This window comes from Pelodiscus sinensis, chromosome 28 (assembly GCF_052426305.1).
Source record: "Pelodiscus sinensis isolate ZL-2025 chromosome 28, ASM5242630v1, whole genome shotgun sequence".
Lineage (NCBI taxonomy): Eukaryota > Metazoa > Chordata > Testudines > Trionychidae > Pelodiscus > Pelodiscus sinensis.
This window is the reverse complement of record NC_143079.1, coordinates 10,915,385-10,943,151: the sequence shown is the minus strand read 5'-3', so window position 1 is coordinate 10,943,151 and position 27,767 is coordinate 10,915,385. Positions and strand designations below refer to the sequence as shown.

The window sequence follows — 27,767 nt, the reverse complement described above, 5'->3', positions numbered from 1 at the left end:
CCACCAAGGCTGTCAAACATCTGAAGCCAGAAGGACAACCATAGCACAAGAGAAGCGAGAATTTGAGAATTTGTCCATCTGTCTGTGTGTCCATCCGTCCATCCATCTGTGACTCCATTTATTCAAGAATGCCACTGAAATGGTAAGAGCTAGGACCACTAAATTTGGGATGCAGCTTCTCCTTACCATAACTTAAAGCAAGGTCAGGGTTTAGGTGTGCCAAGACAATGGGATGTTCCTGGAATGTGATTCTTTCTCATCAAATAGAAAAGGAGGGGTGTGATAGCAGGGATGGTTGTACCTCAGAATGACCACAGGAGGCAGCAAGGTCACCACCAGTCTGGGCCAACCCCAGGGAGAAGCCACCAGCTGCCTCTACCCTTTGCCCTGAGCCCCCCAACACCTTTGACCCCCCCCCGCCCTGATTCCTGCACCCTCCACCCCCACCCTGCCCTGAGCCTCTCCTTACCCTGAAACTTTGTCTCCTGCACCCCTATAAGAACTTCAGGTGATGTGCTGATACTCTTCTATAATAAACACAACTCCCTCTATAAATAACCCTTAGTTTAAACTGTGACTGAGGGGCAGTGACTCATTCAGATCTCTGTACTGAGGTCAGGTCTACACTACAGGCAGGGTGATGGAAGCTGCCTTCCATTGAGCTAACTCAGGCTGTAAGTTTTCACACTACAGCAGCCTGACAGCCTCCCACACTGTCCCCTTTAAGTCAGTGCCCGTGCTCTGGTGAGGATGTGCACCCCCAGCAGAAGGAGGGTAGTGTGAATGTGTAAACAGCAGTAATTGATGCAGTGGCTGTACACAGACCTAACACAGGTCAACTGAAGTGCAAACAGGGCCTGAGACTGTGTAACAGGGCAGCTGCCCTGTACTGGCCCTTTAAGAGCCAAACCCCAGCCTGGAGCAGGCCCAGGGAGTTCAGCCCAGCTGGGCGGCGTTGGCCAATTAAGGCCCAGCTGGGAGCCATAAAAGGGAAGGGCTGCTTCAGAGAAGGCAGTGTGAGCCTGGCTGCCTAGGGAGCAGGACGCTCCCTGGAGCTAGGGCAGGGCTAGACAGTCAGGCTGGGCCAGGGCACTCGGACAGCCAACCGGCCAGCTTGCTAGGCCTGCGGCAAGGCCTGCTGGAGAGACACTAATCCCCCGGAAGGGGGGCTCAGAGCGAGTGACTTGGGCACTGCCGGAGGGCAGTGTGGCGAAGAGAACGACGTGACCGGAGGAGTCCAGAGGGGAAATGCCACGTGAGCGGAGGCCCGGGCGGGCGGAATGGACTGATTCCGGGGACAGACGACGGACCCCCGCTACGGTGGTGAGTGACCCCCTCACAGGCTGACATAGCTAGAAGTCACTCTTTATTTGGCACAGTCCAAATGGCACACTGATAGATTTGAACCTCTAGACAAACCTGTCCTTTTTTTCCCGTCAATACATTCACATGTAAATGTGTATCAACATGTTTCCCTCTCAGTGCTCTTTACAGATGAATCTTGGGTTCCCATTATGATTATGTTTTGTTCGTATTAAGAATTGTCCCCTGATCAGAAGAGCAATTTATTTCCTTGTTTTTCTGTAGTGCGAGTAAGACTCAAAGTGAATCCTTCTGTTGCTTCATGCTGCCACTATGCCTTTTCCCATCCTCCATTATTCCAGCCTCACTGTGCCACAGCACAGCAAATACATTTGATTTATTAAAATAAAATCTCAAGGGTCAGCAAAACCCTGGAGTTCACAGCTCTGCCGACAGCCCTTACGGCTGCAGATAACCAGAGCTTTGGCTGTGTCTTCCCAGCAATGGTGGTGAGCTCTCGTTACGACAGCCAGATGGGGCTGTGCTAATCATGTGTTTCATACTGTCCTGTGCACTCCCTGTTTCAGTTGTGACAGTGACGTGACACCGAGGTAAAGAATAGTGTCCCTTCCCCTTCCCCCCCCAAAAAAAAACAGGTGCAGGGGAGAGAGGCAAGGAAAAGGGTGGGACTTTTGCTGAGGAAAAGCACTAGCGAGAATTCAGTGTCTTCAGCAGAGAAGGTGGCTTGGAAAAGGGCTACTGCAAATTATTTCTGTGATTGGCTTCACTAAGAGGTATTGATCGAGTCTTGCTGGCTTAGGGCTCATACAGAAAGAGTTTTGGGGCAGCCCCGGGGGGGGGGGGGGGTTCCATTGTGCTTTCCTGCAAAGATTTGGGAGAATTGTTTATTCTCTGGATCACATCCTTAGGTGGCTTAAATCATCAGCACGCTGGGGGAGGTCAGTCCCTGCCCTCATTAGCAGGGCCCAGACAGAGACCAGCTGCCAGGGACAGGGGCTGAGAGAGCTGGAAACAGGCTGGAGGGAATCGGGGAGAGGATTTGCTTCTGAGACATCCCTCTGAATCACACTCCTTTGGGCCTTGGATGTTCTTAAGAACCTAAGAACGGACGTACTGGGTCAGACCAAAGGTCCATCCAGCCCAGTAGCCTGTCTGCTGACAGTGGCCAATGCCAGGTGCCCCAGAGGGAGTGAACCGAAAAGGGAGTCAACAAATGGTCCCTCCCTTGTCATCCATTTCCAGCTTCTTACAAACAGAGGCTAGGGACACCATCCTTGCCCGTCCTGGCTAATAGCCATTTCTTCTAAAAGATAAACCCTAGTTCAAACAGGAACTCTTTGGGGAAGATCTAGGACCTGTATTCTGCAGGGGTACGTTTACACTACAGAAAAGATGGAAGCTGCTGCTGTCGATCTTCCAGGGCTTGAAATAGAGACAGTGAATTCAAACTGAGCGGGGCGCTCCAGTCGATGCCGGTAGTACTGCTTCCACAAGGAGTAAAGGAAATCGAAGGGCGAGTGTGCTCCCTGTGACCTCCTGCAATGTGGACAGCGCCAAAAGTCGAGTTACGGTACTTCGACGTCAGCTACCCAATTAACTAAGCTGGCCCCTTGAAATTAGGAATAAGAGATCCTCCGGAATAGGGCTTTATTCCAGAGGTTCGCACCAGTCTGGATGCTCTTTTCCGGCTTTTCCCCAAGCCGGAAAAAAAGCGGCGGCCATGTTTATTTAAATCCCGCGGGGGATATTTAAATCCCCCGCGCATTTCCCTATTCCAAAGTTCTAAATTAGCATGGCTATTATGAAGAAGGGGCCAGTGTAGACACAGCCATAGTGTGTACGTAACGCAAGAGATCAGGCTAGAGGATCTATTTTGGCCATGTAACAGATGAATCTATGACCAGAACTCCCCTGCTTAATCCTTGACCTCGGGTTGGGTAGGAATTTACTGCCAGCCTGTGTCAGGCAGCGTGAAGCCGAGACTGCTGAATTCCTTGCTTCTCCCCAGCTGCCACCGCTGGGCAGGCAGTAAGTGGCTGAATATTCCTGCTTCCTCCCGGGTGCCCAGAGTCCAGGCCTGGGTAGTCAGTGAAGAAATACCTGAGGACACAGTCCAAATCACAATTTTTCTCTAACTAAATAACAGCACATAAGGCTGGCCATGATCTGAAACAAAGTGTTGCCCCTTTTCCTAACACATTAATGCATCTAACCTATTAGAATTCAATAAGGGTAATTATCCTGTTGCTCTAATTATATCTATTAGGTGCACCGCATAAAGCAGACCTCTAATTTCTTGAAGAGGAAGCACATACCCCAGTGCCTGCGTGCCTGTTAGCCCATTGCAATGTAAATATTATCAGAGGAAAATAGCGCCTTACTACACAGGCAGACTCCTGGCCTAGAACAAAGAGGCTGCTTTTTATTATTAATTATTTACACAATTAAGGGAAAGGAAACAGTGGACTTCTTTGATGAGGATTAATGGTTCATTAGCCTAAGTCGTAATCACCTGCTAATGCTAGGGAAAAGGATGGCGGAGTGATGAATTGTACTTGTTAGGCTAGCAGCAGGGAGGGGAGGGCTGCATTTATCCACAGAGCCTGGACTGGAGAGGACAGCAGGGTTGTTGGAGTACGGATGCTCTGGAGGCAAAGAGAGACAAAAGGCTTGAGGCTGCTCTCCCTTACTCTCGGGCATTGTCCACCCTTGACGTGCTTGGCAGAGCTGCTGCTCGGCAGTGCAACAGTCCGCTCAGACGATCTGTCTCCCGGGGTATGTCTACACTGCCACCCTAGTTCCAACTAGGGTGGTAGTGTAGACATACCCCCAGAGAGGTGCAGCTGTGTTGATGAAAGAGGCCTTTCATTGACCTCATGCTGGTTACATTAGGGCTGAGGTCAGTTGAACTAACTTTGCTCAGAGATGTGGACATGGGAGCCAACAGACTCGCTGGGCCCCATGGCAAGGTGTGTGGGTGGGTGGGTGGGTGGGTGGGTGGAGCAGTCCCTCTCCCCAAAAGGGCAGAAGGCATGGGGCCGAGGCAGCCAGCCCTCAGCACCTCCCAGACCAACCTTTAGTACCTCCTGGACGAGCCCTTAAAACCTCCCAGACAAATTTTGTTGCCCATTTCTGAACTTTTTCCAAATGCTAAGATATCTTTTTGAGATGAGGCAACCACATCTGTACACACTATACAAGATGTGGGAGTACTATGGATTAATATAGAGGCAATTAGATATTCTCTGTCTTGTTCTCTATTCTTTTCTTAATGGTCCCCAACATTCAATTTGCTTTTTTTGACTGCCTCTGCACATTGTGTGGATGTTTTCTGAGAATTGTCCACAATGACTCCAAGATCTCTCTTCTGAGTGTACAGGGCATCCCCGCTATAAGTCACTCTAGTATAAAGCGATTCCACACTAAAGCCATTGATACTTGTAGGAACTATGCGTTATAAGTACTCCCAAAAAAGTTGTGCCAAAAAAAAAAAAAAGAATTTGCACAAATGGAAGTCAGCTGAGGGGAAAAAAAATTCCCCACTTAAGGTTGTTTCACTGTAAGTCCAAGTTTTTTGGAATGATTTATATTGAGGGCAGCTTGTAGTAGCTAATTTATTCCCTATCATTTTGTATATATAGTTGGAATTATGGTTTCCAATGTTCATTACTTTGCATTTGTCAGCACTGAATTTCATCTGAAATTTTGTGGCCCAGCTAGTTTTATGAGTTGTTTAATCTCTCTATGCTTTGGCATGTCTTTATCCCATCTTTTGTCTGTACTGTATGCTTAGGGTATGTCTACACTTGTACCCTAGTTTGAACTAGGGATGCAAATGTAGGCATTCGAAATAGACAATGAAGCGGAAATTTAAATATCCTGCGCTTCATTAGCATGATCTCGCCGGCACGTTACTCCGATCAACAGCTGTTTTGAAAGTGCGTGCCGGGATGCGTTAGTTCGAACCAGACCCGTTGGTTCAAGCTAATATTACTCCTCATTTCTTGAATACAAAAGTATTGGAAAAAGATTTGCAAAATGCGGAATGCATTTTGCGTATCTTTTTCCAATAGGTCCTTGCAGTCTAGACTTACCCCAACTGAAAAAACTTAAAAACCAAGGAATGGTCCTGCAGCACTTTGGAGACAAATAAAAAATGTTGGGAGTATCATGAGCTTTTGTGGGCACAACCCATTTCTTCAGATGAATGGAGAAAGGGATCCAGAGTTGCAAATAAATAACAGAAAAAGAGGGGATGGGGAGGGAAAGAGAAGGGGGAATTGTCAGTTAGAGGGATGGGGAGGGAAAGGGAAGGGAATAAAATTGCCAATTAGCGTGTCTGTGCTAAATGAGGCTAATTGAGTGGGCTGTAAATGTCCGATACTTAACTTGTAATGTCATTAGGGTACTGAATGTAGCAGCCCATGCAAGTAAAGTCTTTGTTAAGACCTTGATTAAAGCTGTCAAATTTGCAGATTAAGGGATTTCTGCATCTTCTCTTTCCAGTTGGTTTTTGAAATTGCTTTGTAATAATACAGATACTTTTAGATCCATTAGTGCCCGGATAAGTTAAAATGTTCCCCAACGGGTTTCTGTGTGTTACCATTTCAAATATCTGATTTGTGTCCATTATCCTTTGTCATAGAGACTGTCCAGTTTGGCCAGTGTACCTGGCAGAGCATTGCTGGCACTAGATGGCATACATCACTTTAGAGGATGTGGTGGATGATGTTGTTAGGGCCTATGATGATGTTGCCTGTATAGATGTGTTGACAGTTGGCACCGGAGTTGATTGCAGGGGTAAGTTCCTGGGTGACTACGATGGAGGTGTGCTGCGTGGTTGCTGGAAATAATTTGTTTCAAGTTAGGGGATTGTCTGTAAGCGAGAACTGGCCTATTCCCCAAGGCCAGTCAGAGCAAGGGACCATTTTCCAGGATGGGTTGTAGATTGTTAATGATGTGTTGGACAGGGTTAAGTTGGGGTTGTAGGTAATGGCCAGTGGTGGTGTTATTTTCTTTGTTGTGCCTACCTCAGAGAAGCTGATGCCTGGGAACTCATCTGGCTCTGTGAATCTGTTTTTTTTTTTTTTTTTTTTTTATTCCCTGGGGCTTTGTCTATACTGCTGGCTGTTGCCGGCAGAGAGTATGTAAATGAAGCTTGGATTAGCATACTGTCATGCTTCGTTTGCATAATGTATTCAAGCTGTTTTTGCGCAAGATATTTTTGCACAAAAACAAGCAGTGTGAACGTTTCCTTTTTGTGCAAAACCCCCTTTTTGCGTAACATCTTTATCCCTCTCCCATGGGTCCAGATGCCCCCCATGAAAAAACGGCGTGATTACATTATGCAAATGAAGTGTGACAATATGCTAATCAGTGCTTCATTTGCATACTCTCTTCATTTGCATAGCCTGGGTAAGTATTTCAGCTTTAAGAATACTGGCTAGAGATCCTGTAGGTGTTTGTCTCTGTCTGTGGGATTGGAACAAAGCCAGTTGTATTTTAGGGCCTGGCTGTACACAGTTGATTGGGAAATGTGTCTTGGATGGAAGCTAAAGGCATGGAGGTAAGTGTACATGGAAGGTTTCTGGTATAAGGTGGTGGGAATGTGGCCATCAAAAATTGTACTGTAGTGTCAAGGAAGTGGATCTCTTGAGTAGACTAGTCCAGGCTGAGGTTGATGGTAGGGTGGAAGTTGTTGAAATCCCTGTGGAATTCTTCCAGGGTCCAGATGAGGAAGACATCGTCAAAGTAGTGTAAGTAGTGTAAAGGTGATAGGGGACGAGAGCTGAGGATATGTTGTTCAAGGTCAGCCATAAAGATGTTGGCATATTGCGGGGCCATGCAGGTGTGCCTCTGCCTTGAAGATATAAATGGTCTTGTGACGGGGCGAGGCAGCCCCGCACTGAATTTGCAGGGCCCAGCCAGGATTACCTGGCTGCAGAGACCCCTCCCCCACAGCCCTATCGAGCATGCCCGGGCTGTAGCTGTGCTATAAAAGCCTGGGGAAGGACTCAGTCTGGGGAGACAGCCAGAGAAGAAGGACCGGTGAAGGGAGCTCCCACTCAGCTGTGGCCAGGGATACCAAGAGAGACCAGAAGGGACGCGGAGGCGAGTTGGTACAACCCAGGGACTGCCTGCCGAGGGGAAGGAAGTACAGGGGAAGGAAGCTCGGGGATCCAGGTAGGAAGTGGCCCAGGGCAGGAGCGGGAGCCGCCTCTCCTGCCCCGAGAACCTTGGCGCGTTTCGGCCGGATTGCCCTGCCGAGGGAGTGACCGGTTACCCGGTCGCTCACAGGGCCCTGGGCTGGGTCCTGGTGGAGTAGGGTGGGCCTGGGTCCCCCTACTTGGGGTGCGTCCCCGCTACAACCCTGAACTGTATTGTGGACTCAGGCCGGAGGGCCTTGGCCTTGCTTAAAGGGCCAGCTATAAAACTTCATTGTGGACTCAGGCCAGGGGGCCTTGGACTCAAGAGGGCAGGCGGGAGGGGCCCACCACAGGTCCCCAAACTGGAAATTATGACTTTCTCTTCACCCACAACTGAGCTCAGCCATCACAGAATGTGAAACACTTGGATACCATAGTAATTTTGCTAAGTAGCTTGGATGGACAGATAGTGGCTTAAGGAATTGATCGTCCAGTCAGTGCCCGTTACAATGGACACCATAGATATTGCCATAATAAAAATAATACTAATTAGTAGCGTATCAGGAGGACCAAGCTAAATTTTGAATGAATAAGGGTAAGACTAGAAGGTGATGATGCTAAGCACAGCCCTATCCTGAAAGTCTACTTCACAAAGATCTGAGAGCTTGGAGCTGTTTGGATTGGATCTGGATTTGAGTCTCATTTGGAAAGCAGAAGAAAATACCAAGATTTGCCCAGAGAAATTGCTCAGAAAAAAAACAACAACAACAAAGCAGTCATGGCCAAACCGATCAGTTTATGCTGCTTGCTGCATTATATTCTGTTAGAGAAGGTGGTTTGCTTTTATGCTGTAGAATGTGTGTGAGTGGGGCAAGGAATTAATGTAATATTTATAACAGCCCTACCAAAACAATGCAAACATAAGAATTCTTTCTTCAGTATGTGTTCTAACAAAGAAGCCAACAAACTAAAAGAAATCCAACACTTCTTCAGAAATTGCCTGTATAGATAAGAAAACAAAAACATTCCATATGCTACCTTTCTTCTTATTTTTATTTTATTATTTCTATTTAATGAACTGGCAAATACATTACAAAAAGCTTTTTATAAGCCAGTTTGTTACTAATTCTGTATTTCCAGCAACAGCTTGTTAAATTAATGAATCAAAGAAATGAAAATGTCTGCTAATTTAATTACAAGATTACCACTGCTCTAGCATTTGTCTTAGGGATGTGTAATAGCTACCAGCTGATTTATTCATATTTTTAAAGTAAATTATTTTAAAATTAATATTTGCAAAATATTTGTCATTGTGGCTTTTGAGGTTTTTTCCTTTTGTTTCTAAGTTTGCTGGAGAATATTAAACACAAAGAGCTGGTTGCTGGAATAGGTTTACATATTTGCGGTCGAGTCTACGTGTTTTCTAGACACTCATCCCTGTTCTGAGTATCTCGTGGTCTGACAGAGGTTAAGGTAAGGGTGGTCTGATCACTGGGCCTGAATCAAGGTCTTACCCACTACCCAGACCACCTGGTCATGACAAAGGGAAACAACATTAGACATCTTACAGAAATAGAGACTTCTGACTCTATAAGCACCAGGCTTGCTTCTTGAATTGCTTTCTGGATAGTAAAATGAAAGGAATCCATATTTCCAAAACTAAATTGAAGCTCGATTAAGTGATTTACAGAGATGCTGCAAGTTCAGCAAGCACTCAAGCCATGCGCACACAGGCTGACTTTCCAGTGTTCTTTCCAACTCTTTGCTCCTGCAGCCTGTGCTCTTCACTCCATGCTCCATGCAGCTTGCAACCAGCATTTATTTGTTTAACTCAGCAGGATCAGCCACTGTTATATTTGGCCAAGCCATCACCACAGAGCACCACATCCAGTTGGTTACACTTTTGTGCACGGAGTGGAAGTGAGTTACAGTAGCAAGTCAGAAATAGGTCTTTAAAAGGGCCTTAAGTATGGGGCTTTAATGGGACGGTTGCAGCAGTTCACCCAGCTGCAAGAAGCTGTAGGTTCAGGTCACACTTTTGCATATGGCTGGGGTCAAATCTGGTTCCCACTGAAGTCACACTCCCATTGAGATTCATGCCGTGTACTTCAGTGGGAGCAGGAGCAGAATGTCAGGTCCTGGTCCTGTAGGCATACCCACAAGGCTTCCCTCCCTTACCCCAGCAAAATGAATTGGGCTCTCCATGAGGGCTGGTCACCACGAGACCTGCACACAAGCTGAACCCTAGTATCGACTACTTTGAAGGCTCAAGTGGAGCTTACGTAGTGCATGGGCCGTGTCATCATCCTCAGCCTGGAGGTGAATTTCATCCCTGAGTAGAGAGGGTTGGCGCAAAGCTGTGTGTGCTGTGGTGGGTAGTGCTTTGGGGGAAGAAGACACGGAGGCAGTGACGATAATGCCATGGATGCTCTGTATCCCCTTTTGCAGAGACGGAAAGCAGGTCCATTTTGGCGCTGAATAATACTGAGTTTGCGATGGAAGAATAGGCCCGGCCTACTCTCTGTGGGAGAGACGCCTTCCTTCAGCTCCCTCTAGAATGCCCACGTGTGCATTGCTCTAACTCACTGCTGCTAGGTTTGATAAAGTCAGGAAAGAAAATCAATGAGTGCCAGAGGCAGAGTGTAGTCAGAAAGGGGGCGGGGAAATTCTCCATCAATGAACATTTTACACAGAACTTATTTCAGATCGGTGTAAGGCTTTGCCAGTGGAAGTAAGCTTTGATCAACTGCTTGCATGCAGAAGGAAGTATACACCAAAAGTGAAAGTGCCTGCACTTAATCTAGGGGCGCATAGGATATGTTATTATTGCTATTAGTTCCATTAATTAGGAGGTAAAACAGAATAAATCAAACTAACATTCTCTGTATGCTCTGAAATGGCCCTTGTTTACTCACTGGCAGATACAGCACACGATCCAAAAGCCAAGTGATTTTTTGTTAGGTGCCCAAAAGGAGAAGGGAAAACTCATACATTGCTCTTCTATTCCTTTCGAGACAGAAGCACCCAAGGTAAGAAATGAAGAATCCTTTCTATCAGGTAACTTGGTCATAATTTAAAAGCCAAGAGAATGATGAATGAGCTTTTCTTACAAAGTCATGCAAATTTTTTCGACATTGTTCCTTCCTTACAGGAGTAACAATTATTCGTTGGATGTCAGATACTTAATAAACCACAAGTAGCAAAGCAAAATGAATGAGAGGAATCCAGACTTTGATATGCAGCAAATCTTTGAGAGAGGGAGAGAAAGAAATAGGTCCCAAAGCTGTAGAAGATGATACTGATGAGTCTGATTTTGGAGGGAGCAGATTAATCAGTGGTAGTGACCGTGGAAGGCTTCTCGCATTTTTAGCTCCCAAGAGACTCAGATCATCTAGACTGGCTCAGAGCAGGCTGGAGAGATGAAGCAGCTTGTTCAAGTTCACTGAGGGAGTTAATGTCAGAATAATAATTTAGACAGGACTCTTTATGAGACAGTTGGAAACTTTGATAATTTACTATAGGATTGAAAAACACTTGTAATTCTTGTCCTGTTGACATCCATGGAAGTTTTATCATTGATGTTGGTGGGAACAGAGATTGGCCAGGGCAGGTACAATCTAAAATTCAAATTCAGAAGGCTCATGTGAAATTCTACGTAACTCTTGTCAACTTCATAGTAAGAGGTATATAAAACCTTGCCCGGACCGTCTGAACTGGTGTCAATTTCACCCGATGAAACTCAATGTATAGGTACAAAAATAAGAGCATTCTATTGCTCGCTCGCTCACTCGCCCACCCGCTCTCTCTCCGTGCTTGCCTTGCACAGGCCTATGTAGAACAGAGCACCTTCTGGGTATATCTTCCTTTAATTTTACAATTAATTGGGTACAAAAAGGTGTATGTAAGAGCATAAGAATGGCCAGACTGGGTCAGACCAAAGGTCCTTCTAGCCCAGTGTCCTATCTCCTGAGAGCAGCCAATGCCAGTTGCCCAGAGGGAATGAACAGAACAGGGAATCATTAAGAAACCCATCCCCTGGTGCCCATTCCCAACTTCTGACAAACAGGAGCTAGGGATACCCTCCCTGCCTATCCTGGCTAATAGCCAGGGCTCGACAAATCAGGCAATCTACTTGCCCATGGGGAGTAGATTTTAGCCCAGTGCGGCCGCACAGCACGGTCAGCGCATGCGCAGCATTGTCTGTGCATGTGCAGCGTGTGCTTCCGTGCGGCTGGCGAGCAGGGCTCGCTGCCGCTTGGCGAGCCCTGCTAATAGCCATTGATGGACCTAACCTCCATGCATTTATCTAGTTATTTTTTCAACCCTGTTATAGTCTTGGATTGATCGATTTAAATCATTCTTCCTATAAAGATGGAATTTTGGAGTCCTGCCATGCTTGTAAATTTCACTCTTTTGCAGTAATATATCATTGAGAGGATAAAAGGCACACTGAAAGTGGAGTGGTGACTAGATTCACAGCTACCACCATGATGCTCACAGTATCAGTGCAGAAGAACATAGTGATACATATTTTGGAAAGATTGGGAGCAATCTGATTGGTGTAATATGCTTGTGAAGTGTGGGTGTCCATTTATCCCCCTGTAGCAGCTGGTCTATGTAGCCTATTTCTGCTCACAGCTATTAGAGTTACTCTTACAGCTCCAGTGGAGAGAGATCTGTGTGTTGATACGTAAGAACATTCAACACTTAAGACCACTTAGTTTCAGGCTGCAGATGAACTCTAGCATAGGGTTGTGAAGGACTAGTCGACTAGTTGACCATCTGATAAGCAAATGCTAGTCAACTAGACACTTCCCCATCCACTTGCTGCCTCTATCAGAAAGAGGCTGCAAGGGAAGAGGGAAAGGGGGTTCTTTAAAGCAGCAGCTCCGCTTAAATGCTGGAGACAGACCTCGGGCTCCACACTGCGCTGCCACTTTGAAATGCCGTGTGCAGCCTGGGACCAGCTAGGGAGTCCCCAGGTTGCATGCAGTGTTTCAAAGTAGCAGTGCTGCATGGATCCTGGGATCAGCAGGGAACTCGCCCACTGATCCTGGGTTCTGTGCAGTGCTGCCACTTTGAAATGCTGGGAGAAGCCTGACGCTGGACTCCCCATGGCATTTCAAAGCATCAGCGCCATGTGGAGTCTGGCATCAGCTGGAGTTCCCAGCTGATCCTGGGCTCCACGTGGTGCTTTCGCCTTTGAAGTGTAGCAATAACCCTTGGGATGTTGATACACTTCAAAGGCGGAATCACCCTATCGACTAATCAAATAGTCGATGCAAAATTCATCGGCTATTTGATTAGTCAATTAGTCAATATTTAATATCCTTACTCTAGCACTTGTGTGATCTACTGCTGAAATGGCACATTCATTTATTTATGTAATCAAAGCCATTTAATAAGGGAAAACATATAGTTATGAGCAAATAGCTGGTATAATGTGTGCAAGGGGTTACTTTCAGGAGAAAGTGCTTCTACTTGGGCCTTAACAGAAGGCAGAAAGAAACCTGACCCATTTTCAGCTGTTTTATCTTTGTTTCTCTCTCCCCTACCCCACTCGTTTAGGTGAATTTAAAGCTCCTGAAAGTCACCTGACAATGCTGGAGATCGCAATGGTTCCTTCCACAGATCGCCACACTGTGGTGTAGCCTCAGCTACTTCACTTACTCCTGTAAATGTGCTTCCACTGCGGCTTGTGGTGTCTTTTGTACTAATTAAATCCTTGTCTTTATCTCCAGAGCTGCCAATGCTGCTGCCAGTTATTGCCTATGGGCTGAAATTTTCAGTAGGGACTAGTGATTTTGGGTGCTCGCCTTGAGACTTTTTAAAAAGATGTCACAAGCACTTTTTGAAAATCTGGACCCTTTAAGACGTTTCAAGGTGGGGCCCTGTGTAGCCACTTGGCCGTAGCATTTGTATTAGATGCTAGTCCAGTAGAAACTGGACACTAGACCATTGCCCACCACTCATGAAATGGTAATATTTATTCGCTCCATTGAATTCTGCACCACTTCAAGTCAGTGGCCTACAGGCTTCAGTTTCCATATCTCATTACTCAGTTCCTTGAGCTATTTGTGTTTGTTTATTTTTGTTCTATATGTATTTTTGAATGATAGAAAATCATTTAGAAACATAACAGCAGAAGCAGTCAAATTGGAAATTGTTTTCAGCCCATGCTGTGCAAAATATATGACTGTTTCATATTCCTGGGAACTCCAGCTACTATTGACCATGTAATCAGCTTCATTAAGAGGATTTGCATGTGTAAATCTCTGCTTACCAAAACAATGCCAGAAGTTATTTCTTCTTCTCTTTTTTTGAGTTATTTCAGTTAAAAAAAAGTCTTTAAACAAGAAAAAATAAGAACACAGGATGCAACTAGCCACATCTGCTAAATTTTCAAAAGCGATTAGTGATTACAGGGTTTCAAGTGAATGCACCTTAAAATGGTCTGATTTTCAGAGAGTGAGTGCTCAGAGTAAAAATTGCAGAAGTATCAGAAAGAGCTTGGGAATTTATTGAAGGTTTTTTTTTTTTCATTTGATAAATACTGATTGATTGATTGACACAAACTTTTTGTGAAAATGTTTTTGCTTCAACAAACATTTCACAATGAATGTTTCTCAAGTCCAGGAGCTTTGTGGTTATTTCACTAAAGTGCACAGCCAAGGTTCAAGTCCCTGCTTTGAATCAGTCAGAGATGGGATTTGAAACAGGGTTTCCCAGGCATGAGTGCCTTAATTGCTTGGTTATTGGCCACTCTGACCTCTCATTTTTGTTATGAAAAGCTCTGACAAATTGTTTATGTTCTGATGTATAACATTGACAAATGTCAACTTCATTTTTTCCACGTAAAATAATTCTGGTTTTCTAGCCAGTCATAAAAGGTTTAGAAAAATTGAGCTATGAAGAAAGATTTTAAAAATAAAATAAAAGGTTTAGTTTTGAAACAAGAAGTTTGAGGGGAAACTTGGTAACAGTCTGCAAACATGTGAAGAGCTGTTATAAAGAGGATGGCGATCGATTGTTCTCAATGTCCACTCAAGGTAGGACAAAAAGGAATAGGCTTAATCTGCATCAAGAGAGATTTTGGTTAGATATTAGAAAAATCTTTCTAACTTTGGGTTCCACGAGGAGTAACGGTAGTTCGGAATAGAGAGCCTAATCCAAACTACCTACTCCATGCCGCGTGTAGCTGCAGGTATGGAGTCCACACTAATGGGGATTTAAAAATGGCGGCGCCCGGCAAGATGCAAATGAAGCCCGGGATATTTAAATCCCAGGCTTCATTTGCAACTTTGGATGCCTACATTAACCACCCTAGTTCGAACTAGGGTGGTAGTGTAGACATACCCTCTGAGAGTATGTAAGTTCTGCAATAGACTTGTAAGGGAATCTATTGGAATTCCCATCATTGCGGTTTTTAAGAACAAGTTGGACAAATACTTATCAGGGATGATCGAGGTGGTCGCCATTTTTGGAAGAAAAAATTAGAGGACTTGAAGCCCAAGTATCAGAGAGGATGAAGACTTCCTTGAAAGAAGGCAGCATTTAATCCTACAGGGCAGAACAGAACAAGGAAGAAAACTGGCAGCATATAACCTCCAGGAGAAGACGGCCAACTCAGGTATCCCCAATTCCACTAGAGGTGAGTAACTGTTTTCAGGCTCTTTGCACAGGCACTACTGTGGAGAATGCTTTGGCAGGGACCTCTTAGGGAAGAGATCAGAAGGAGACCCCATCTAATGGAAGGCATGGGATGTGTAGTTCTAGGGATGGAGATTCCACGACCAACACCCTCAAGAGAAGAAGATGGGTGGTGGTGTTCGGGGACTCCCTCCTAAGAGGAACGGAGTCATCCGTCTGCCCACCAGACATGGAATCTCGAGAAGTACTCGAGCTTACTTCTCTTAACTTACTAGGAGCTAGGATTCAAGGTGTGACCAAGAGTCTTCCAAAACTGATCAAACCTTCAGATTGCTACCCCTTCCTGCTTCTCCATGTAGGAACTACCGTTACGGCCAATAATGACCTTCAGCAAGTGACTGCGGATTGTGTAGTGTTGGGAAGAAGGGTCAAGGAATTTGAAGCGCAAGTGGTGTTCTCGTCCATCCTCCCAGCTGAAGGAAAAGGTTTAGGTAGGGATTGTTGAATCATGGAAGTAAATGAGTGGTTGCACAGGTGGTGTCGGAGAGAGGGCTTTGGTTTCTTCCACCATGGGAGTCTGTTCTAGGCACAAGGATTGCTAGGAAGAGATGGGATCCACCTAAAGAGTGGAAGGAGGTGAGTCCACTCATAGCCATGGGACGCCCCTGAACACAGGAAGAAACCATCCGAATGCACAGTAAGAAAAGCAAATATGGTAGGCGACCAGATTGGCTTACCGGGGAAATCCCTGGGGAGCTTAAACACAAAAAGGAAGCTTACAAGAAGTGGAAACTTGGACAGGTGACTAGGGAGGAGTATCAATATATTGTTTGAGAATGCAGAGAAGTAGTCAGGAAGGTGAAAGCACAATTGGAATTGCAGCTGGCAAGGTATCTGAAGGGTAACAAGAAAGGTTTCTACAGGCATGTTAGCAATGAGAGGGTGATCAGAGAGAATGTGGGGCTCTTACTGGATGAGGGAGGTAATTTAGTGACATATTATATGGCAAAAGCTGAAGTACTCAATGCTTTTTTTGCCTCTGTCTTCACAAACAAGATCAGCTTCCAGACTGCTGCACTAGGCAACGCAGTATGGGAAGGAAGTGGGCAGCCCTCAGTGGAGAAAGAACAGGTTAAGAACTATTTAGAAAAGCTCGACATACACAGATCCATGGGTCTGGATTGAATGCATCTGAGGATACAGAGGGAGTTGGCAAATATCATTGCAGAGGCTTTATCTTTGAAAACTGGTGGAGACCATGAGAGATCCCAGATTATTGGAAAAAGGCAAATGTAGTGCCCATCTTGAAAAAAGGGAAGAAGGAAAATCCAGGGAACTACAGACCAGTCAGCCTTATGTCAGTCCCTGGAAAAATCATGGAGGGGATCCTCCAGGTATCCATTTTGAAGCACTTGGAAGAGGGGAATGTGATCAGGAATAGTCAACATCTGTCCACCAAGGGCAAGTTATGCCTGACCAATCTGATTAGCTTCTATGATGAGGTAACTGGTTCTGTGGACACGGGAAAGTCAGTGGATGTGATTTACCTTGACTTTAGCAAAGCTTTTGATACAGTTTCTCACAATATTCTTGCCAACAAGTTAAGGGAGTATGGATTGGAGAAATGGACTGTAAGTTGGATAGAGAGCTGGCTAGACTGACGGGCCCAACAGGTAATGGTCAATGGCTCGATGTGAAGTTGACAGTCAGTTTCTAGCAGAGTGCTCCGAGGATCTGTTCTTGGACTGGTTTTGTTCAACATCTTTATTAATGACCTGGATGAGGGGATGGATTGCACCCTCAGCAAGTTCACAGATGACACTAAGCTAGGGGGAGAGGTAGATACACTGGAGGGCAGGGATAGGGTGCAGAGTGACCTGGACAGATTAGAGAATTAGGGCAAAAGAAATCTAATGAGGTTCACAACCTTGATCCTACCGAAGTGGTGGCAATAGACAGATCTGTTCAAACTATTAAATTTCTTTGCAGCCTGCTTGATTTGACCAGCCTGCTTGATCTGACCAAACTACATTGCTGCCACTATCTACCCCAATTTTGTAAACTGCAGGCACCTGAGAAATTTTCTTTTTTTCCTGAAAAAGGAAAAAAAAAAAGTAATCAAACTGAACATCAGATTTGCAACTAATGTTTTTCAAACTTCTTTTAGTATAAATCAGAAAGGTTGGTTAAAAGCAAAACAGGTACGTACAAATAAATCGTAACTTAGAAAGCAATACATAGATAAAAAAAAAAGTTCATGGAACTATTGAGAGCATTAGAGCACAAATAGTAGAGCAAAATATTATGTCTGTGGAAAGTTAATTAAAATAGTATTAATAAAAGACTGTCATTGACTTGAGTGGAAATTTTGAGGGAATATATTTATTTGTCTTACAGTGGTGCCCAGAAACTCCATCAAGGGGCAGGATTCCATTGTGCTAGGTTCTGTACAAAAATGAAACAAAACTCCTGTAAAGGATTTCTTACTGATTAAAGACAAATTAGGATCATTATGCTAACTAGCCTGATCTCCAGCACAATCCAAGCCATAGATTGTCATGCAGTGATTCCTGAATTGACCCAGTGTGTTTCTTTTCAATATATTTGTGGCTCTGGCTTCTCTTTGTAGGCATTAATGCCACGTTTCTCAAACTGTGGGTTCCGACTCCCTGGGGGGGTCACAAGCAACTTAGAGGAGGGTCGCGTGCAACTTAGAGGGGGGTTGCAGCAACTTAGAGGGGGCCATAAGTAACTTAGAGGGGTCACAGTATCACAAAGTTTGAGAACCCATGCATAAATGGATTCATGCTTCAGAATCGTGCTGCTTCTCTCATGTAAGGAGGTGAGAGACACTGTAATTCCCTTCAGATCTGCAAAAGAGTCTGAATGTTTTCAGCACTATGCCTAAGGCTCTGAAACTCCATTCCAAAAGGATCAAAGAGAGTTTTACATCAGTCTTCCACTGCCTCACAGGTCAAGGCCAGTAGCAGTGGTACAATTAGTCATACTCGTGTACCAGTAATGCCTATAGAGCCCAACCAAGATTGGACTCCCATTGTGCTTGGTGCTGTAAAGAAGTAGAGTAAAAATGTATTTTTTATCCTGCCCTGAAGACCATCAGTCTAAAAAGGCAAGATGGACCCCTTTTACAGTTGGGGAGCTGAAGCACAGTGAGGTTAAATGACTTGACCAAGGTCACACAGGAAGCTTGTGAAAGAGCCAGGAAATGAACCCCGTGACCATCCTTTTTCTTTCTGTCAGCACAGTGTCACAGTAGAATGAAGTCTGAGTGTGTGCTCAAAGATACAGTCAAATAAATAAAGAATTAAAAGGGGGGGATGGAGGGGATTTGACTGACCTTGCAGGACAGCATTTGGTATTTTCCATAATCTGAGCTCATCCCACAGACTGTGGTGATAGGTACTTCAGAAATGTGAGAAGTAAGAGTGGGAAGTTGTCTGGATAGACGTTTTCCTTGCAGAATGCAGTATCAGAAGAATGAGACGCCTGCAAAGAGTTAATCTGTTATTAGGTATGGCAAAAAGCCTGCTAGCCATCTGTTTGAATCAAAGCTGATGATAAGAACTACTGCTTTTAAATTAATAAATACTGTATTATAAGAGTAATTGAAAGTTGCATAAAATATGGATTTGAGACTTTAGATATAAATAATAGAACATATAATTTTGATGAGGGCTTTAAAAGATTTCTCTAAAAAAGGACCACTCCCGTGATTACTGCAATATTAAAACATGTAACATTTGTCATATAATCCCATCAGGAGATTGGGATTAGTGGGAATAGCATTATTTTCTAAACTGGCATGTCAAAGTTTCACCATTATTAAAAACTGGATTAGAGCGTTGCCCTTCAGAAATGGAGTTTAAATCCCTATGAAGTGCAAGTTACCTTACATTTGTTTTCATGTTGTCCACAAGTTTAGAAAGGATTTCCCTAATTTCATCAGCAAAATGGATACTGAGAGAAAATGAGCAAGTGGTATAGAGATAAACATAGGTTAAAGGAAGGCCACAGACAAACTATTTCTGTCAATAGCTAGCAGCAATGGTCCCATGCCCTTTGCATTCTGACCACTAGGTGTCCACTTATGTGAACCTCTGAGGAGGGCTGGCTAGAAAATGTTTATTTCCCTAGGAGAAATTTGGTTTTGTTCTCAGATCTTTCTTTCTCTCCACGTCCCTTCTGCCTCCAACAGCCAGGGCTTAGGGTATTTGCCTGTGATTTGGGAGAGCCTGGTTCAAATTCCTGCTTGGAATCAGAGCAGGGGTTGAACCAAGTTTCCTGTTTTCCACACCGGTCCTAACCACTGGGTGATCAGTATTCTCTGGTTCTTACCAGAAATTTCTTCCTGGATCTGAGAGAGCTTCACACTTCCTGCAAAGTATGTGATGCCCTCAGCACCCAAGGAACTCAGTAAGAGTTGAAGATGCTCAGCCCCTTTTGATTACAGAAAAAGTTGAGGGCCCCTGACAGGACTGGGCCCTACAGAAGTACCATGCCAGTTCTACATGGGCAGAGGTCTTCACTCTGGAATTCTGTGCTCTTCTCAACAGGAATGCATCTTTTTCATTTCAGCTGGGTCTTCCTGTCATGCCCTAAGCCAGGGGTGGGAACCTTTTCTGGGTCAGGGGCCACTGACCCACAGAAAAATCAGTTGGGGGGCCACACACAAGTGAGAAGCAAGAAAAAACCCCTAACCCTCACTGACTCAATCCCCGACGGAGAAGGATAAAGACACTCCACACGTTCCTCTGGCACACCAGAGCCTAGGAGGCCTGGGCTAGTAGATTTTGTGTGCTCTAGCCCCGCAGGGGGATGGAGTTCCACCGTGGTCTCCTCAATGCCGGCAGGGAGCCCCAAGTGTCAGGGTCTGGATCCAGGCAAGCTGGGGGGGCTACATCCAGCCCCTAGGCCTTAGGTTCCCCACCCCTGTCCTAAGCTTAGTGCCTTGTTGCTCTGCATGATTAAACAGCTGCCTCACAAGTGGCTGATTTCAGCTGTTGGTAATTGTGGCTGGACATAAAAAGCAGCTGGGTTGCCCTTTGCAAACGAAGTGACGGGTGGCAAGAAATGACTTTGACATCCTGTGAGGATTTTTGAGAATTTGAACCAAACTTTCTTGTCTCAAATTCGGATGATAGATTGAAATCTTGAAAAAAAATTGCAAATTAAGAAACTGAAAAAAAAAAAATCAGTTCAGGTCAGTTGTGGTGTTAAAGAGCCACAACTATTCCCCTAATCAACAGCAGCCTGTCTGCAATCCTTTCGGAGTTCCATTCCATTGGGGCATGCTACCATTCTGTGCATAGCCTTGCCTGACTAAATGTTTGTATAAATATTTCAGTGGCAGAAGAGGGTAGCCCAGAAATATCAACCAAGTAAATTAACTTCGGTATAAATATTTTCTTTTTTCATCTTTGATATGGCTCAACAACCTACCTTGAACACAGTGTATCAGCACTACATTAAACCAAGCCGCCACTATATATTAATCATTTGTGCTGTGCATAAAACCTTGAGACCAGGCATTAATCATTGGTGCTGTGATTTAAACGCAGATGCTTTTGCATTAAAACCTGTTGTAAAAACAAAAGGGATGGAGGAAAAAGAAATGTTGAGTTTGAAAATCTGATTAAAGTTATCTTAAGAAAGCTAATTAACCTCTGAGAGTTTGGAAACCCTGATATTATGGGGTGCATCGAGACTACATTCCTCTTTCGAAAGAGGAATGTAAATGAAGGAAATCAAAAATGCAAATGCAGTGTAGATTTACAAATCTCACACTTTATTTGCATAATCGCGTCTGAAAGGTTTTTTCTAATAAGGTTCTTTTGGAAAAAGCAGTCTATAAGCAGTTCTTTCCAAAAAAAAACAACCCCCTTTTTTGAAAGAACCTTGTAAACCTCGTTTTTTCAGGAATAAATGTTCTTTCAAAAAAGGGGTGTTTTTTATTTAAAGAACCACTTCTAGACTGCTTTTTTTTTTTAAAAAAAAGCTTTTTAGAAAAAGCAATCGGACGTAATTATGCAAATGAGCATGAGATTTGTAAATCTGCGCTTCATTTGCATTTTCGATTCCCTTCATTTACATTCCTCTTTCGAAAGGGAGAAACTAGTAGGGGAAGTAGAGGTGGGTGACAACCTGGGCAGCAGTGATCATGAGATGATAGATTTCTGGATCCTGACCAAAGAAAGAAAGAAAGGAGAGGAGCAAAATATACACCTTGGACTTTAGAAGAGCAGACTTTGACTCCCTCAGAGAACTGATGAGCAGGACTTCTTGGGATGCTTACATGAAGGGGAAAGGAGTCCAGGAGAGCTGGCAGTATTTTAAAGGAGCCTTATTGAGGGCATAGGAAGAAACCATCCGTATGCACAGTTAGAAAAGCAAATATGGTAGGCGACCAGATTGGCTTACTGGGGACATCCTCGGTGAGCTTTAACACAAAAAGGAAGCTTACAAGAAATGGAAACTTGGACAGATGACTAGGGAGGAGTATCAATATATTGCTCGAGAATGCAGGGGAGTTATCAGGAAGGCGAAAGCACAATTGGAATTGCGGCTGGCAAGGTATCTAAAGGGTAACAAGAAAGGTTTCTACAGGCATGTTAGCAATGAGAGGGTGATCAGAGAGGGTGTGGGGCCCTTACTGGATGAGGGAGGAAACCTAGGGACCGATGATGTAGGAAAAGCTGAAGTACCCAATGCTTTCTTTGCCTCTGTCTTCACAGACAAGGTCAGCTCCCAGACAAACGCACTAGGCAACGCAGTATGGGAAGGCGGTGGACAACCCTTGCTGGGGAAAGAACAAGTTAGGAACTATTTAGAAAAGCTAGACATACAGAAATCCATGGGCCCGGATTTAATGCATCCGAGGGTACTGAGGGAGTTGGCAAATGTTATTGTGGAGCCTTTGGCCATTATCTTTGAAAAATCATGGAGATTGGGAGAGATCCTGGATGACTGGAAAAAAGCGAAGGTAGTGCCCATCTTTAAAAAGGGGAAGAAGGACAATCCCGGGAACTACAGACCTTACCTGAGTCCCCGGAAAAATCATGGAGGGGATCCTCAAGGAATCCATTTTTAAGCACTTCGAAGAGGGGAAAGTGATCAGGTGATAGTCAACATAGATTTACGAAGGGCAAGTCATGGCTGACCAATCTGATTAGCTTCTATGATGAGGTAACTGGCTCTGTGGACACGGGAAAGTCAGTGGATGTGATTTACCTTGACTTTAGCAAAGCTTTTGATACAGTCTCTCACAATATTCTTGCCAACAAGTTAAGGGAGTATGGATTGGAGAAATGGACTGTAAGATGGATAGAAAGCTGGCTAGACTGTTGGGCCCAACGGGTAGTGATCAACGACTTGATGTCAGGTTGGCGGTCGGTTTCTAGCAGAGTGCCCCAAGGATCTGTTCTTGGACTGGTTTTGTTCAATATCTTTAACTACCTGGATGAGGGGATGGATTGTACCCTCAGCAAGTTCACAGATGACACTAAGCTAGTGGGAGAGGTGGATAAACTGGAGGGCAGGGTTAGGGTCCAGAGTGACCTGGACAGATTAGAGGACTGGGGCAAAAGAAATTTGATGAGGTTCAACAAGGACAAGTGTAGAGTCCTGCACTTGGGACGGAAGAATCTCAAGCATAGTTACAGGCTGGGAACCGAATGGCTAAGTAGCAGTTCTGCAGAAAAGGACCTGCGGATTACAATGGATGAGAAGCTGGATAGGAGTCAACAGTGTGCCCTTGTAGCCAAGAAGGCTAATGGCATATTAGGATGCATTAGGAGGAACATTGCCAGCAGATCCAGAGAATTGATTATTCTCCTTTATTCAGCTCTGGTGAGGCCACATCTGGAGTATTATGTCCAGTTCTGCCCCCCCCCCCCCTCCTATAGAAAGGATGTGGATGCATTAGAGAGGGTCCAGTGGAGGGTGACCAAAATGATTAGGGGGCTGGAGCATATGACCTGTGAGGAGAGGCTGAGGGAATTAGTCTGCAGAACAGAAGAGTGAGGGGGGATTTAATAGCAGCCTTCAACTTCCTGAAGGGAGGTTCCAAAGAGGATGGAGAGAGGCTGTTCTCAGTAGTGACAGATGGCAGAACAAGGAGCAATGATCTCAAGTTACAGTGGGGGAGGTCTAGGTTGGATATTAGGAAAAACTATTTCCCTAGGAGGCTGGTGAAGCACTGGAATGAGTTATCTAGGGAGGTGGTGAAATCTCCCTCCCTAAAAGTGTTAAAGTCTCAGCTTGACAAAGCCCTGGCAGGATTGATTTAGTTGGGATTGATCCTGCCTTGGTCAGGGGGCTAGACTTGATGACCTCCTGTGTTCTCTTCCAGCTTTATGATTCTATGTAGTCTAGACACACCTAGTCCTGATGTGTCAGATCACTTTGGGGATTTGGGTAAATGGGATTGTAATATGCATCTCGTGGCACAGCAAATCAGGCCCTTTTCATCTAGAGGTTACTATGAAACCATTTACTAGTTTATTACTAGTGTAGCCAGACAGACTCCATGATGGCTGGAGGTAGCCCAACTGACTATAGAGTGGTTGTGATTACTTTAATTCAGAGCGACTCAGTTTAATTCAGAAGACTCCAGATTTGCTCGTGGAGGGGTAGGGCTGAGACGATTGGTGGGGAGATTTGTAATCTATAGACAAATTCCCTCCCCCACATTTTTTTTATCTGTACTTTCTCCCCAGGGTGACTTGTAAGCTGCAAGGTTCCCATTGTGCAGTACCAATTTATAAAATTACAGTTCCCTAGTAAGTACATTGCAATTTTAACTTCAGAAACTACCTAATACTCTCAGACTGTGAGCTGTCTTTATTACCTGATTTTACAGTCCCTAATATAATGGGATCCTGATCTCTGATTACAGTCCCGAGATGCAGCAATAATAGAAATAAGAATGAATTTCTTTTTCTAAGAACTTTCTCCTCACATATGAGATATGAGTCCTAATTTATAAAATTGACTCCCCAGTACTACACACTGGGATCGGTGATTGGTGCCGCATGCTCTGCACATAGTGACTGGCAGAACCTGGGAGTTGACGTTGGGGTGGATCTTTCTGTGGTTGCCTGTTCTGCTCATTCCCTTTGAAGCCTCTGGCTTGGGCCACTGTGGGAAGACAGGATACTGGGCTAGATGGACCATTGGGCTGACCCAGGGTGGCTGTTCTTAGTGGCGTTTTGCGTCTTCCCAGGCTAAAGAAACTACTAGCAGTGGACACCACTTTCTTTGTGAACAGTAGTAAGCCTTCAAATACCAGGGTTCACTCCTGCAAACACTCTGAGTGGCAGGATTATGCACAGATGCACAGCTAAGCATGCGCCTGCACAATTGAAGGGTGAGATGTTACACAGTGTAGACTCTGATGCTGGCCTGAAAATTTGAAGTTAGAATGGTAACACCCCTTTGCGCTTGGTTATAATTTTCTTTCTTGAAACTGAAAAATGGTCCAGAGTCAACTTGGAAATTTATTTCCCTGCAAACATTTCATTGCATAATTGTTGCCTAATGAGAAATCTAAACAGAAGCAAGAAGAAAACCAGCTGCAAACTATTGACAATGTCCATGCAGATCTAATTTTCCTGTTCAGTGCGTAGGCCCTGGTAGCATTTAAACGTGCATTTGATTGTATGAGTGTCAGCAATGCCATCCTTACTGAGCAAAGCAACTGAGGAAATGGGAAGAGCTGTTCTAATCCATACTAATGAGCAGAGAAGCCTAAGGAGATTTCCAGCACTCAGGACCTCATGAGCTACATGAGCAGGTAAGGGAGGCCATAATAGAGATTTATCACCTAAGGATCTCCTTCTTCACTGGAGATCCTCATCTCCAGAGGATAAATTTGCTGATTTGGGGGTAGCCATTCACTACTGCAGTGACCTATGGCACTGGAAAGGTTTCTGAAGTGGGGGTGCTGAGCTGCACCCCTTGTTACCGCTCCCTGCACCCATCAACATGCCCTAGCAGAAGCCCTTACGGTCGGCAGCCAAGCAGGGCGCTTAGCCAGCAGTGGAGCCCCTGGGGTGGCAGCTGAGTTGGACCCATGCTCAGCAGCAGAGCCCTCAGGAGCAGTCACCTGGCGGTTGGGGTTGAGGGAGCAGGGGCACGGGGCTGGTGGCCAAGAGCTGCAGAACCCCCTCAGCGCTACATCCGGTGTCTATGGCAGTAATTGCAGATATCGGGAACATGCAGGGCATCACCTTTCACCTTCTTGCAGTCCGGGTAGATTTTCAGTAGATGCGGGAAAGTGAGTCTTGAAATGCATCCTGGGCTGTTACAGCCTTGGTGCCATCTAATCGATTCAGCTTCTAGACATTGCTTCTCACCCAGCCGGTGAGTGCATCTGAGTGTAAACCAGGAGCCAGCTAGGCCTGGGAGTGGGTAGGAACTGCAAATGAATTAACAGCCTTGCCAGAGAATGACAGCCTGCTGAGGTGTGTGCGTGACTCAGTTTAAAGATGCAGCTCAGTCAGGCTATGTCTACACTGTACACTTATTTCGAAATAAGAAAAAATGCCCCAAATAGCTCATTTCGACATAGCGCCTCCACACCACAAATGCCCATCAAAACAGCACTGAGCTATTTCAAAACAGAGCGTCCACACTGACTGGAGCCTGGATCGCATTAAAAGCCCCCCGGAAGCACTTCAGGCAGGGCATCATGCCAGCACTCACCCCCTGGAGCTGCTGACTGAGGCTATCTGAGGCTCATGCTTAAAGGAACCCCACTGCACAGTCATGTCTCAGGCTCTTCTCCTTTGCCTACCTCCTTGAGGGACAGCAAAGCCTTCTCACTGCCTGCTCTGCTTGCCTTTCTGGACACCACAGCACTTCTACCATGGAGCCAGACCTGCAGGAAAGCATCGCCAGGTCTGGGGCCTGCTGCCACACCTCCTGGTGCAGTTACTGCAGGCTGCCCTCGTGGCTCTAGAGGAACAGGACCTGCCATTCCCTGCGGGACGCCTCCTCTCCTCTCTCCAGATGCTGCTCATGCAGCACAGCCTCTCCCAGCCTCCCCTGCACACAGTGCTTTGCCCTTTCTGGTGACGGGACGCCAGTTCTGACTGATAGAACCAGATCGTCATGGAGTGATGGGACGACCAGCAGTGGTGCCAGAACTTCTGCTTGTGGAAGGCCACCTTTCTAGAGCTCTGCAAGTGGCTCACCCCTGCCCTCTGGTGATAGGACACCCACATGCAAACTGCAACCCCCCCCTCCCGAAGCTGGTCGCCATTGCCCTCTGGAAGCTCATCACGCTGGACAGCTACCTCTCCATCGGGAACCAGTTAGGCATGGGGAGATCGACCATCGGGGTCATGCTCATACAGGCATGGTGCTCTTGTGCTATTGTCCCAGTAGGGCAGTGAAGTGCTGGAATGGGGCTCCCCAGGAAATGGGTGGGGGTGGAAGCTCCCTTCCCAGAAGGCTTCTCAGTCCCATCCTCACAAAGCCCTGCTGGAGAATGGGGCAAGCTGGGGTTGGTCCTGGTGTGTAGAAACGTAACTTGGGCTTGGGGAACTCCCAAGGGCCCTGGCAACCCTGTGATTCTCTGATTGTCTCCTACTACAGGTGGTGTGGGCTATCAACAGCATCCTGCTGTGCAAGGTCGTCATCCTGGGCAACATGGACCCCATTGTTGCTGTCTTTGTTGCCATGGGCTTTCCCAACTGTGGGGAGACCATTGACAGCACTCACATCCCCATCTGTGTCCCCCAACCACCAGGCATCAGATTATATCAACTGGAAGGGGTATTTTTCCATGGTCCTGCTGTGCCTCATGGACCACCTAGGCCACTTCATGGACGTCAATGGCAGGTAGTCAGGGAAGGCACACAATGACAAGGACATGCTAATGTGTATTGTGGGGAATGCAGCCTACCCCTTGCTCCCCTGGCTAATGAAGCCCTACCCGAGACACCTAGGGTACGTCTAGATTACGTGCCTCTGCCGACAGAGGCATGTAAAATAGGCTACCCGACATAGTCAATGAAGCGGGGATTTAAATATCCCGGCTTCATTAAAATAAAAATGTCCACCACACTGTGCCGGCTCAGCTGATCTTCGGCACAGCGCGCAAGTCAAGACACGGATCGATCAATAAGGTGTAGTGGTCAATTGCGGAAGAACTTTGTACGAGCTAGTTTAGGGGTGGTGAGGCCTGCATTCTTTCCCCCGTTTCCCTTTTCCCTATAACTAATGACCCAGAAGCAAATCTTTGAGAACATACGCTACTTAAGATAAGCATTGTTGCCAGTATAGCAAGAACAAGTATGAGATTAGGGTAAAGGGCAAGAACTCATAAACAATTCTGTTTACCCTAACGTACTGATCATGTAAACAGTGCCAAAGAACAAGAAGATCCTGATCAGAAACAGGTCGATAACTAACAGCTAAGCCCTACATCAGCATGTAATGAGTAATCCCTGAAAATTTCCAAACTGCCAAACAAGGCAGGAAAACTGTATTTAAGGCTGCCTCAGAGCCTAGCAAATTGTACCTCACCGATTGGCTTTGGGTACTGGTGCCTTGGAAACTGAGACAATCTCCCACTTCGTCCGCAGCCTACCTGGGGTCCCAGGCTTGCAGGAAGGGACATAAGAT

The 27,767-nt window shown here is 45.5% G+C and overlaps 1 long non-coding RNA gene across 1 annotated transcript in view; it reads left to right on the top strand.

Annotated features, from left to right (window-relative positions):
• The first annotated feature begins 677 nt into the window (after positions 1-677).
• Positions 678-27,767, top strand: part of LOC149521326 (uncharacterized) — a 52,581-nt gene continuing 25,491 nt past the window's right edge. The window contains exon 1 of the long non-coding RNA XR_016348021.1: positions 678-1,323. This is a non-coding gene — a long non-coding RNA (uncharacterized LOC149521326). The remainder of the gene's footprint in view (positions 1,324-27,767) is intronic.